Here is a 13,741-nt window from a genome sequence, read left to right on the forward strand (position 1 = left end):
GGTGGATGGCTGGATGAATTAGTGAAAGGGTGAATGGGTGAATGAAAGATTGAATAGATGGAGAATGAGAGAGGATGGATGGATGGATGGATGGATGGATGGATTGATGAGTGAGTGGAAGGATGGAGGAGAGAAAAGGTAAATAGCTGGATGTATGGGTGGAAGGGAAGCTGGATGGGTAAAAGGGTCGATGGATGAGTGAAAAGGTGGATGATGAGTGAGTGGGTGGATGGATGAGTGAAATGATGGATGGATTGATTAATTGATAAGTGCAAGGGTGAATGGATGGATGGATGATTGAAAGGGTGGATGTAAGGATGGATGAGTGAGTGAAAGGGAGGGTAGGTGGACAAAAGGATGAATAGATGAGTGAAGGAGTGAAAGGATAAATGGATGAGAGAAAGGATGGATGAGTGATAGGGTCAATGGGTGAAGTCATGAGTGGATGAGTAGATGGGTGGGTGGGTGGATGGATGGAAGGAAGGATGGCTAAGTGAAAGGGTCAATGGAGAGAGAAAGGGAGGATGGATGGATGACTGAAAGGGTGGATGGGTGGAAGAATGAGTGACTGGGTGAATGGATGAATGGATGAGTAAGTGAAAGGATGGCTGGATGGGTGAAAGGGTAAATGGCTGGATGGATAGGGTGAAAGGGTGGCTGGATGGATAATGGATGGATGAGTGAAAGGATGGATGAAGGGATGGATGAAGGGATGGATGAGTGAAATGATAGATGGAAGGATACATGATGGGTAGGTTTGCAAATGGTTGAATATGGCTGGGCTTACTTATATACTATTGCGCGACCTCCTCTGATGGGTCTGTAAAACTTACCTATTGTCCTGAAGTTTTGTCCTGAATTTTGACCTCCTGTCCTGAATTTGTGTCCTGAATTTTGACCCTTTGTCCTGAATTTTTAAACTTACCGTCCTGAATTTGCACCAATACCAGTTGGTCACCCTACCTGGAAATAGCAAGCACTCATGGGGAAAGCAAGAGGAAGTAAGGCATGTGAAATATAAACAGAAACCTAATGGATTACCTTTAGATTTTTTACGTTCATTCTATAGAAACCGCTCGGTGTTTAAAGGTAAAGACACGAATGCAGGACTCGAAGGAGACCCGTGTCACGGTCTGTTTTTAATGACACAGTCCACTTGCAACCTTGACCGAGCCGTGGCTGTTTGTTTTCGGCTCCTCTTGCAGTGCCACCGCGTCACCCTCTGAACAGTGTTTCCTGTTGCGATGCCAGTGCAATGGATATTCCTGCTTGGCCGAAGCATGGGTGAGTCTGGTCGAGTCACCATCTGACGGCGCCGCATTTCATCTGTGGCCCAGGTTCGGAGTTCTTGGAAACCACCCTCTTGAGAAGGATTTCAAGCTTGAAGACCTTAGTGTTCAGCGACAAGCACCTAGAGGTCGTTCGGTTCACATCGCCCGACGCCCCCTCTCCGTGCCCTCTCTTCCCATAAAGCTCCCTCCCTATTCCCTATTCCTCTCCCGAGCCGCAGGCGGGCTCTTCTAACCCTCGCTGTTTGTTGTTGCTGGCAGCCGGGCCTGGAAGTGATGTCAGCATGCTGACTTCAATGCCTTCTCCTTGGGGGACTATATTTCTTAAAAGAAGTGAGGCCTGGGGAGGCTGTGGGATTTTTCTTATGGAGGCTGAACTGTCACCTACATGTGTTTACCGCACAGAACCCCTTGTATTCCGCTCTTATCTTATATTTTGGGTGCATCTTATATTTTGGGTGCATGTGATCAGGTGTACTCAGCAGATATATTTTTGTAACTGAATCCCAGCTGCTTCCTGTCGCCTTCCCCGCTGGTAGAGATGTTTGACTTTGGCATGGACTCTCATAATGTTTTCCACTTGGTATGTTTTCTTTGGCTGTTGAGGCAGCCACAGTTCCTCCATTGGTATATCCGTTGTCACTTCCTCTCCCATGAATGTTCAGAAAAGCGAATAAAACGGATCTTCATGAACTGTGCCGTGAAAGGCCCGATCATGCAATAAGAGATGTTTTTGGCCTAAGATACATATTAAGGATGCTGCGAATGTCCGAAGTACTGTGGCCAGTGACCACGTAAATGGTGTCTTTAGCAGATCATGGAACACGCCAAGACTTGAATTAATTCCTTGAATGCATGTCTGCTCCATCCCACTCTTTTCGCATTATCATATTAAATCATCTGTCGTTGTTCAAGAATGTTTAGTAATATGCAAGTAGATGGCTGTTTACTATGATGAACTCCAACAGTGTAATAAATACCAGCGGCGGCCGCCACCTACCTACAGTGGAAGGGAGGCTGTGGGTGGGGAGGGCGGCAGGTTGGGAAGGGGCGAAGAAACAAAATATAAGTATTAAAAAAAAAAAAGAGAGTCTTACCTGCTGCTCCACTCACGCTGATGCATGCCTCCCTGTTCCTCTCGTCGTCCGACGGCCGAAAGTGGATGGGCCCTCAGGGCACAGGGTCCACACCAAATCCTGGCGCTGCTCTCAAAAGAGTGCAGCACCAGGATTGGTCTGAGTGGCCTCGTTTGAAGCTCAGACGGTGCATTGGAGTCTGTGCTGTTTCTCCAGCCCGACTGTGTAACACAGCGAGGTTGGAGAAACATAAGTGCGCATGTGTGTTTGGTCGGCCGTCCGAGACTTTTTTCTTGATGGAGCTCTCTCTCAAGCACCTTGCTGCCTGACGTACAATGACACGACAGTCTTGATCCTGGTCGAGAGGAAGGTCCTGGGATCGATTGCGGAGCCCTAGATCCTCGTGCCCTTGAAGTCGTCTTCTAGTAAGTCCCTCAAGAAGAAGAAAAGCAAGACGTCGAAGAGGTCTTCGACTTCACCCCGTCCATCAAAGTCATCCAATAAGACGAGGGAGCATAGTAATTCGAGGCCTGGCTCCGTGGTAAAGCCTTCGCCAGGGTCGGCTTTGTGCCTCCCCGAGTTTCCAGGAGGCTGAGAGACCCCTGCCAAACTTCATGAGTTTTCTGAGACCATGCGTCTCATATTTGGGCAGCCCATTCCCACTGGTGTACCTTTAGGCCCCGTGGGTTCTGGAGGAGCCCCTACTGGTTCTCCGCTGGCGGTTCCATTCCCAGCTCCAGTCGGGCCCCTTGGATCACGGATGGATTTGGACCAGCGCCGGTCATTTCACCTTGACCTTCCTCGGTCCTGATGCCAACGCTCCTGGCGCAGTCCCCATTCTCATCCCTGACACAGAGCCGGAGGGGCATCGTCCAACACCGGCTGGAGCCATGCCTTCCAGGCCAGAGCACGAGCCCTAATCTTATGGACTGGGACTTGGGGAGGGTGGGATGGAGTCACTGGACCCTGAAGAACACCAGCGCTTAGACCCCAACATGGACTGGTGTGAGGAATTGATGGATGCCAGTGGACTGAACACCTCTCTAGATACTGACAAGGTCTCTCCTCCTACGGTGACTACGGAGGAGGGAGCTTCTTTTGCTATGGTGGTGAGAAGGGTGACCGAAGTCCTAGACCTTAGCATACCCTCAAAGGCAGTAAAGACTAATGTCTTGATAGAGGTGCTTCAACTGGGATTGACTCCCTGGGAACTACTTCTCCCATTTAATGAAGCCCCTTCGGACGTAGACCTTAGCATACCCTCAAAGGCAGTAAAGACTAATGTCTTGATAGAGGTGCTTCAACTGGGATTGACTCCCTGGGAACTACTTCTCCCATTTAATGAAGCCCCTTCGGACCTCCTGCTTGGGACCTGATCCAAACCCTACACAGGGGCTGCTGTGATTAGGACGATTGTCCACCGCCCTGCCCCAGGGCACCCCAGTTTCCTCAAGCACCACCACACCCCGGAGAGCTTGGTGGGCCAAGCCTCCACTTCCTGAGTAATTCCTTGTGCATTCCCTACAACCCCTCCAGATAGGGAATCTCCCAAGCTATCACAGACGGAAGAGATGCAGCGAAGTTCACAATCCGATGAGGACTGGACACAACCAACTTGCTGGCAGAGCGGTTTCTTCATCGGTGACCTTGCGGCACCACTCCTAGCTGAGGTCGACTGGCTTTTGCAGGGATATTCTGCCATCGCTTATGGACATGCCCTATGAGGGCTCCTGTCTATTCGGAGACTAGGTGGACTCATCGCCGAAGCGCTTCATGGAAAGCAGAGCTACGGCCAGGTCCCTGAATCTTTCCATGGCCCTTCATTAACCCAGTCCACCTTTCATGGCATTGGAGGGTGTTTCCAGCCACGTCTTTACCTGCCTAGCCACCACAGCATGCAAGTTTCCCAGCCTCTACTTGGCCAAGCATGCAGTACCCACAGACCCTGTGGGGCTGGCAGCCAGAGGTCGGGCCAGTCCACTACCCCCCTCCCGGAAGCCGCTGCCTCCAAACCTCTTTAGTTTGCCCTTAACATCATGGGCACCTAGTAAGAGGCATGATACGCCATCCCCAGCCCCACTGGAGGTCGATAACATCAGACCGCTGTGTTCTTCAGATTGTCTGAAGAGGCTACTCACTCCCTTCCCTCCCTTTTGTGACTTCCCCTCCCCCCATGCCACCCTTTCCACAGACCATCTCTCCATGCTGCACCAGGAAGTGATGGCTCTCTTGGCCAAGGGAGTTATAGAGAGGGTGTCGACGCCAGAAGGAGGTAGTAGTTGTTGTTCCCACTACTTTTTGCTGCCTGAAAAGGATGGAGGACTTTATCCTTATCTGGACATGAGCCCTCTCAATTTCTTCCTAGGGAAGAAGAAATTCAAAATCCTCATGCTCATGTTCGTCCTGGGCCCGTTAGACTAGATGGTACCATTGAGCTTGCAGGACGCATGCTTCTACATTTCCGTACTGCCTGCCCACAGGTTTTACCTTTGGTTCACAATAGGCCACAGGCACTTTCAGTGCACCATGCTGCCTTTTGGCCGTACCAGCGCCCCTCAGGTGTTCACCAAGGTGATGGGAGTGGTTGCAGCTCATCAGCGGGGATCAGGGGTGCTAGTCTTTCCCTATCTCGATCAGTGATTGTTGAAGGCAGGCTTGCTCCAAGCTGTCGTCTCCCACATCCAGACTACAGCAAACCTCCTGCACTCGCTGGGGTTCACTATCAACGTGCCAAAGTCACACCTGACTCCCTTTCATCTGAGTTGTTCTGGACACAGTGCAGTTGTGGGCCTGTCCTCCTGAAAAGGCGAGTCCAGGATAGTCAGGTTATCATACCAATGTTTCAGCCTCAACTCTAGATTTCAGTGAGACTGATTATGAGGCTGCTGGCTCATGCCCTCTTGCATCCTACTTGTTACACATCCTGATGGCATGTGCGGGCTCTGCAGAGGGCCCAGAAGTTCTAGTGGGCGCAGCATATGGGGAATCTCTCTGACATGATCCAGATCACTGTGGGTACGGCAAAAGATCTGCAGTGGTGGTTAACAAATCGCCTTTGGGTTAGCAACAGATCCCTCTCTCATGCCCAACCAGATGCAACAGTGGTGACGGGTGCATCACTCCTGGGATCGGGCAGCCATCTGGGAGAGGTGGAGATCGGTGACCTCTGGCGGAATCTGGATCCACATCAACCAACTGGAGCTCTGGGCAATCCGGCTGGCATTGAAAGCCTTTCTACCCTCCATCTAGGAAAGCCTGGTGTTTATGGACAACGCCACCGCAAGGTGGTACTGTAACAAACAGGACTGGGTCGGGTCATGGACCCTTTGTCAAGAGGCCCTGTGTCTCTGGACCTGGCTGGAACATCAGGGCATATCCCTGGTGGTTCAACACCTGGCAGGCTCTCTGAATGCCAGGTGGGACAAATTCAGTCGAAGATGCCAAGTGAATCATGAGCGACGTCTGCATCTGGGGGTGGTGGTGCCAGGTATCTTTCAGCTGTGGAAACAGCCTTGGTTAGATCTGTTCGCCTCCGTTGAGAATGTGCAATTTCATCAGTTTTGCGTGCTGGAGTTTCCAAGGCGGCTCTCGCTCTGAGACTCTATTCGTCTCAGGCCTTCTCTGTCTTTCCGCACCATACCAATGCTGCCCAGAGTTTTCAAGAAGATCAGGAACGACCGAGCTGAGGTCATCCTTGTGGCTCTGGGTTGGGTTGAGAGGGTTTGGTGTCCCTAGCTGTTGAGCATGGCCATTGGTCCTCCGATCAGGCTCTCTCTTTGGGAGGATCTTCTGTCACAGCAGCAGAGGAGGCTTCTCCACCCGAACTTGTCAATGCTCTGCCTTCATGAGTGGAGTATGAGCGGCAACAGTTGACCGCTTTCGACCTTCCTTCTGAAGTCTGTAATGTTATCTTGGCAGCCAGGCACCCCTCTACTAAGACAGTATATGCCTGCCGTTGGGACAAGTTTGTGGCATGGTGTGCAGAGAAATAGGTTGACCCTCTTTCTGTTCCCCTCTCTCAGGCCCTTCTCTTTATCCTTTCTATTGCCCACCAGGGCTGTTTTGGCCACCTTAAAGGGCTATATTTCTGCCATCTCTGCCTTTCTGCGGTTGCCAGATCAGCCATTCCTGTTCAAATCCCCTGTTGTAAATAGGTTCTTGAAAGGTTTTCAAAGTGCTTCCACCATTGCCCTTCATCATGCTTCAATGGAACCTCAATCTCGTCCTTACATTTCTGATGTGTGATCTCTTTGAGCCACTACACAACTGTCCACTCACTCTCCTTACCATCAAGATGGCATTCTTAGTGGCAATAATATCTGCCCGGAGCACTAGTGAGCTTCAGGTTTTGTCGTCCAAGTCTCCTTACATAAACATCTACCCAGACAAGCTGGTTCTACGTACTAGAGCTCCCTTTTTGCCGAAATTTGTCACTCCCTTTCATGTAGGCCAGTCCATTATCCTGCCTACCTTTTTTACGCTAAGGAAGGGAGCAACTTCGCTGCCTGGACCCAAAATGAGCATTGTTGTTTTTACCTGGACTGCACAAAAGAGTTATGGTTCGGCGACCAACTCTTTGTGGGTATGTCAGAGCAAAGAAGGCAAAGGCCTTGCAAAAATGGACCATCTCTCGATGGATCATGGTCTGCATTAAGATCTGTTACGCATTGGCCAAGAAGCAACTCTATGAGTGTTTGCGTACTTGGAGCTAAGGCTGTGACCACTGTGTTAGCACACAGAGTTCCGGTCCTTGATGTCTGCCAGACACCAACCTGGGCATCTCTACACACGTTCTCGAAGCATTACTGCCTAGACAGTCTGGTCTGTCGGAACAGGCATTTTGCTTGTTCGGTCCTACTCGTCTTTCTATTGTGAAACAGTTTCGCAGACCCACCTCCAGGGAGGTATTGCTTGGGTATATATTGTAAGGTAAAGAATCTGTGGCTAGAAGTCTCTATCAGATGAACAAGTTACTTACCTTCGGTAACGCCTTATCTGGTAGAGACTCTATCTAGCCACAGATTCCTTACCGACATGTCACTTCATTCGCAGCCCACACTGCCAACGCCACGTAGAACGGAAATAAGGTACCTCCGGCGCACAGGTGTACTGCTAGCGAAAAATTTCTGGCTCCACACTGACGCCCATGGATAATACTAAGGTGAGGAATTTACACTGCTGATTACCTAAGCACGGGCACAGATGTGGCAGAGTCTATAGGGTGCTGAAGGATGGGATCTGGGCTGTCTATTCGAAGCAGGGGTTGTGTACGTCAGTATTTTTGTGGAGGGGCCTTCTATCTCTGGGTTAAAAGATATAGAGACCTCTGTGTTTTCTAATGATTTTAATCTGTATTAAGGAATTAAAGTCACACCTCTATTGAGCTCCCTTTGTACCTTTAGCCCCTTACCTTTGTTCCACTTGGTTGAAAGGCAAACATCATATTAGAGTGTTATCAAGCATTTTAGAACTCCCTTAAATAGTCCAAGGTGTATTCATAAAAGGTACGACATGTAGACGGGGTTCTCATACTGACTGAATAATTAAATCTTGACATCTACATTATCCCTTTACCTTTGCGAAACAAACAACCCCAACAACTGGTTCTAGACCGAATTTTCAGATTCAGGTTTCTCAGGAGTATTAGGTCTTGTACATAGCTAATCCTTAACCTGCATCCTTAGGGTCGAACCTGTGAGAGCATGCGCTTGCGTCTTGTGTGCTAGACACTGTTGTTAACAAAAAGGGCTTGGAGCCTGCCCGTTGCTTACCATTTGTTGACTTGTGTGGCACTCTTCTTTACAGCCTTGAAATTTGCCAAGGAAGGCCTAACATCATGTTCGAAGCATGTGTGCTGTAGATACACATGCTGTGCATACATTCGCCATCTAGTGTTGGGCGCGGATGATTACAAGTTGCTTTTCTTCAAAGAAGTTCTTTGAGTCACGAGGTTGTGTGACTCCTCCTATTGGTGATACTGCGCATGGGCATTGAGTCCATTGTTAGATTGTTTTTTACCGACGATGGGTTTGGATGTAATCTCTCGCACTCTGGTTCAAGATCCTTTTCAGCTCCCTTTGGTTCGCTAGTAGATTGATGGTATTGTCTCGATTGCGAATTTACTATTGTGCTCTGAGCAAATAACATATTTGCGCATCGTGTTCTATGAATCGCTTCCACGGTATATGGGCCACGCCTGGTCGTGCCTCTTCTACTTCAGCATAATTTTCGGAGAATGAGCTGCTGATAGAACATACTCTGTTACTTTTCTGTCCGAAGTTCCACTCCAAATAACATCACACCGACCGACATTCAGTTTACAGTCTATGCCTATCGCTCGACCATCAACAGGATACCTGTGAGGCCTGCAAATCTTTTAGTTGCAAAAAGACACTTTGGGATCAACGTGCCCATCGCCAATAAATGCTTATCAGACAATCAGACATCTCCGATCAACAGGCGGAAGAAGAGGCATCTGCAGCACAAGAGGAATCATTGTCCCTCCGTGATTCCGACGTGGAACAAGATTCAGCCATTCTAGAGTCTGCTCAGAAACAGCAGACCGCGAGTACAACTGTACCAAAATACTGCTTAAGGGCTGCCACTGCAGAAAAGCTATGGGGCGCACCAACATATACATTCAGAAGCCCCGCCCTCGGGCTCAGCACTGAAATCTCGGCCTACAGCAGGAGCTGCTATTTTCTCACAGTCCGATACAGCATCTCACCGAATATCCACTTCGGTTTCGAAAGACGAAACTCCTGGTGCTTCGGGTCCAACCACACCGAAACCGAAACATTCTTAGGCTCCAAAATGTTACACATTCAGACCGAAAACTCCACCCGAACTAATCCTCGATATTATGCAGGAATGGCGTGATCCGAGGCAAAAAACATTGCAAATTCAACCCAGAACTAAGAAGACAATTCTTCAGCCGGCAAAGCCTCACTCCTCTGAGAGCCAATTAGCTTTTGAAGAGGCTATAGACATTCCTTTGCAAATTATCAAAAAGAAGAAAAAGGATATTGCTACTACAATGCTATAGGATATTGCCTACATCACCAAACCCACTAACGCCACACCCATAAGCCACTCCTCCTCCTGATTCACCACAAGATTCTGAAGCAGACAACATATCCCCTCATAGATGAGGACGATAATGTATCAGAGGACACGCATTCCTGGGGATGCTGTGGATGCTTATGAAATAGAACCTCAGGGGAATAAAGACCCAGACTTTTATCCCACATGTCCATCACCATCAGATGATGCCTTTACTTATCAAGATCTAATAGCCAGAGCTGCAGCTTTTCATAACAAGCCTTTATATAAAGTCCCTATGGATAATGACTCCCTTTTCGAAACACTATCCACAGCTCTAAGGGGGTCACAATCTTTACTACTCCTTAAAGGAATGCTACGTCATGCAGACAATATTTTTAAGGACCCTATAGAGGCCCGAAGCATAACACTACGAGGAGAAAAAAAGTATAAGGCTGTACCATCTGGGGGCAATTAACACCTGACTCACCGGTAGTGGCCAATGCACGCAAAAGACCAAACTCCCAAACAACTGGGGATGCACCTCCCCCAGAAAGGAGTCAAAGCTAATGGATGTCTCAGGCAAAAAGATAGCAGCATAATCTACTAATCAGTGGTGCATTGCCAACAGTCAAGCTCTTTTATTAAAACAGGGCTCATTGGGATGAAAGGGAGGGGCTCCTCCAACATCTCCCAGAAGAATACAAGAAAAGGGGTTATGAAATTATTAATGAGGGAATTCTTAATCTCGCCTTTGACAAGGGGCACCTCTTTGGCCCTCATATAGATACAGCCCTTAAGAAAAACTGAAAAAGGACATTGATGTTACTAAATCAATGGGGGCCTTACAACCTCCTTCATATTGAGGGTCCTTTTGTAGGCCCAATTTCAAACATGTTGCTAGGTCTGCCTCCACCGTCACCACAGGGCCTTCCTTTAAAAATCAGAGGCAATCTTCCACTGCTAATACCTTTTACTGGGGTGCCTACAGAAGAAATAATTTCAAGAGCTGTGGTCATGGAAATAATCCCCCACCCCAAATGCAAACACCAAACAATGAATTTTTTAGCATTACCCCCTACCACTTAACACCTGTCGTAGGATGTCTTCAAAAATAGGTTCTGGCATAGAAAAATATCACAACTGATCAGTGGGTATTGGACATTATCCAACATGGTTATTGTCTGGCGCTCACCAGAATTCCTCCAAATATTCCACCTTGCAAACACAAACTATCCATACATTACCAATCTCTCCTCCAACAGGAGATATCAGCTTTATTACTCAAAGGGGCTATAGAACCACTCCAAAAACAGTATCACGTAACAGGGGTATATTCATTATATTTCCTCATTCGTAAAAAAGACGGCTCACTTTGACCCATTCTCGACCTCAGACCACTAAATCATTATATCCTATCAGAACACTTCCACATAGTGGAATCACTACCTGGAGAGTGACCATTATAAAAAGGTCGACTTCATGGCCGATTTAGAACTAATGGATGCATATTTTCACATATCCATACATCCCTCACAACGGAAATACCTATGATTTGTCTTCCAAGGAGACATGATCAATTCAAGGTTCTTCCCTTTGGAGTCACCACTGCACCACGGGTATTCACAAAATGCCTAGTAGTAGTAGTGGCATTACGATTGGCTCATAAAAGCAAACCGCTCCCAACTTTGCAAACAGTATGCACAGCAGACGCTAACCCTATTACACTAACTAGGGTTTACCATCAATCTGCAAAAATCGCACCTTCAACCATCTCCAATACAGCCATATTTAGGATCCATACTCATCGAAAAGAGGCTAATGGCAGAACCCCGCCCGCTTCGTGGATTCTACCTCACAAACGGATATCCGAGGCACAGACGTTCCCGAGGTGGTTGCGGCAAAGAAGGCTCTTCCACCAATCCCACGGTGAGTCTGCAGTTGATTTCTCACAATGGCTTGGGGGGCAGGTTGGCACATTTCGTATATGTTTGGAGGACTTTTGCTACCAACGCTTAGGTCCTGCAGACATGGGCTTCCACATAGACTTTTATGGATTCCCCCTTCCAGCCATTCCCACCTTGAGCAATAGCCCTTATCCACAGGGAGATTCATAAACTCCTTGCCAAAGGGCTATTTCCCTGACCACCGTCAAGGAAAATAGCCAAAATCTGACACTAGTTTCGCAGAACCCTGGCAAGGCCATCGACTCCTCTCCAACAGATCATCAGGGTAGTCTGCCTTTTGTCCTCCTCCATACAGGCCATTTTTCTGGGCCCTCTTCACTTCTGGGCCCTGTAACGCCTGAAGGCGTCCCACCAGCGGCGCAGCCACACTTACTCCCACCAGGTCCCCCTCTTAGATGAGGCCAAGGATGAGCTACAGTGGTGGCACATTGTGGGGAATTTACCAATGGAGGCAGATGATCTGCGTCCGAGCAGGCCCTGCAAAACAATTGCCTGGAGCTGATGGTGGGCTGTTTTGTGGTGAAATGTTGGACGAGAGAACGGGCCAAACCTGTGTACTTATGAAAATGGACAATGAAGCGGCAGTCTGATACATCAACCATCTGGGAGGTACGTCCTCCAGAGCTCTGGCGAATCTTGCGAAGAGTTTCTGGGAATATTACCTCGACCTTCATGTGTCAGTGGTGGCAGATCATCTCCCAGGCTCAGACACTTAAGTGGCAGATTGGCAATCTGGTCCCCTCAAGGTATGAGCCTGTGGAAACTGACTCCACAGGTGTTACAGCATCTGTCAAGTTGTTTCTGGTCCTTTCACAGTCTAGCTTTTTGCGTCCCAGCTGGACCGGTGACCTCCGCTGTTTTTCTGTTGGAGACCACATCACGAAGCAATAGCGACTGATGCCTTTCTCCAAGACAGGTCCATGGAGACGAGTTGTGCCTTCCCACCATTTGCGATGCTAATGAGACTCATGGCGCAGACCTGCAAACAGCTAGAGAACCTGGTGGTAGTAACTACAACATGGAAGTCGCAAGTCTGGTTTCCGGTTCTCCTGGCACTTTCTCGAGATTTTCCAATCTGTCTACCCTACAAACAATTTCTCCACAGGGATCCCTCGGGGAATCCCCACCCGCTGGTGGTCAGTGGATCCCTCCAGCTTATGGTGTGGAGGATTACAGGTCACACTAGCAAGTCCCAGGGCTTTTGCGCACAGCTGTGGCCCTCCTGTCCCAGACCTGAGCGGACATTAACATTAAACAGTACCGCTAGGCTTGCACTCAATGGTTCGGGTCAGCAGTGAGACTTGAATCCCATGGGGGCAAAGGCTGTATACATCTTGAATTTTTGGCTTCTCTGGCGGAGGAGGGATTAGCCTATAGTTCGGTCAACACATTCAGGTCCACGATCTCCGCAGGAGATGCCCACGTGGGGGCCATCTGGTTGGTGAACATCCATTGGTCCGGAAGCTTATCAGGGTTATCAGGTTGTCTCTTCCTCCAGAACAGAGATACTCAGTGCTTTGGAATGTCAAAAAAGTGTTGAATCTCTTCTTCTCCTGGCCTTTGAACAAATAACTTTCTAGGAGGCAGTTGTCGGCAAAGTTGTCTGTTATTGTGCTTGGTCTCTTGGCGCCTGGTTTTGGATGTCTGGGCTCTAGAAATTACTGTTTGCACCTTTACCCCTGAAGGGGCATTTCCTTTCATGTGTCCCATAAGACGAAGTGCAATTCCAGAATTATCTCATATCCGGCTTTCCCGGGTTCTCCTAAACTGTGTGGTGTTCACTTTGTGAAATAGTATGAATCAACTTGTCTCTGAGGGAATGCTTGTTTAGTAATGCATGTACAACATTGCAAAATGACACGACCGGTAACAGTGGCCACATCATTCCGTCTTTTTTTCTTATTATTTGCCAGTGCTGTGCATTGGCGCAGCCAATTGGTCTAAAAAGCGTGACCTGTTGGCTTTGCCAATACTTGTTTCAGTATGCTGGCTGGCCAGGTCTGTTGTAGGAGTTCCTCTCTTCAATGTGCAGGTGTCTTACTGTGAGCTGACACAAATTGTTGGTCAATGGTGTATGTATCTTCATCGGTCTGTATCCCACAGGGGAGCTCTAATTGACCCTTGTTGGCATTAGCATCCAACATCCTGGTTCAGTAGTTAGAGCAGCAAATGTTGCCCTTGATAAAGTTAGGTGCTCTCTACCTTGAACATGTTAGGAATAAAAACTTGACATACTTGCACTTTGAAAAGGATTGTAAAGGCTTCTTTGGACCTTAAACTGGGTACAGGAAGGGAAGGGAGCCTTGGTATAGTGACAACATATAAGGTGTTAACTGTAGACCAGCTAAAGACAAACCTCACAACTGAA

The 13,741-nt window shown here is 48.3% G+C and overlaps 1 protein-coding gene across 3 annotated transcripts in view; it reads left to right on the forward strand.

Annotated features, from left to right (window-relative positions):
• Positions 1–13,741, forward strand: part of SSH2 (slingshot protein phosphatase 2) — a 611,356-nt gene that overhangs the window by 282,991 nt on the left and 314,624 nt on the right. The window lies entirely within an intron of this gene.

The sequence above is a fragment of the Triturus cristatus genome, chromosome 3_2, assembly GCF_964204655.1.
Source record: "Triturus cristatus chromosome 3_2, aTriCri1.1, whole genome shotgun sequence".
In the NCBI taxonomy this organism is placed as follows: domain Eukaryota; kingdom Metazoa; phylum Chordata; class Amphibia; order Caudata; family Salamandridae; genus Triturus; species Triturus cristatus.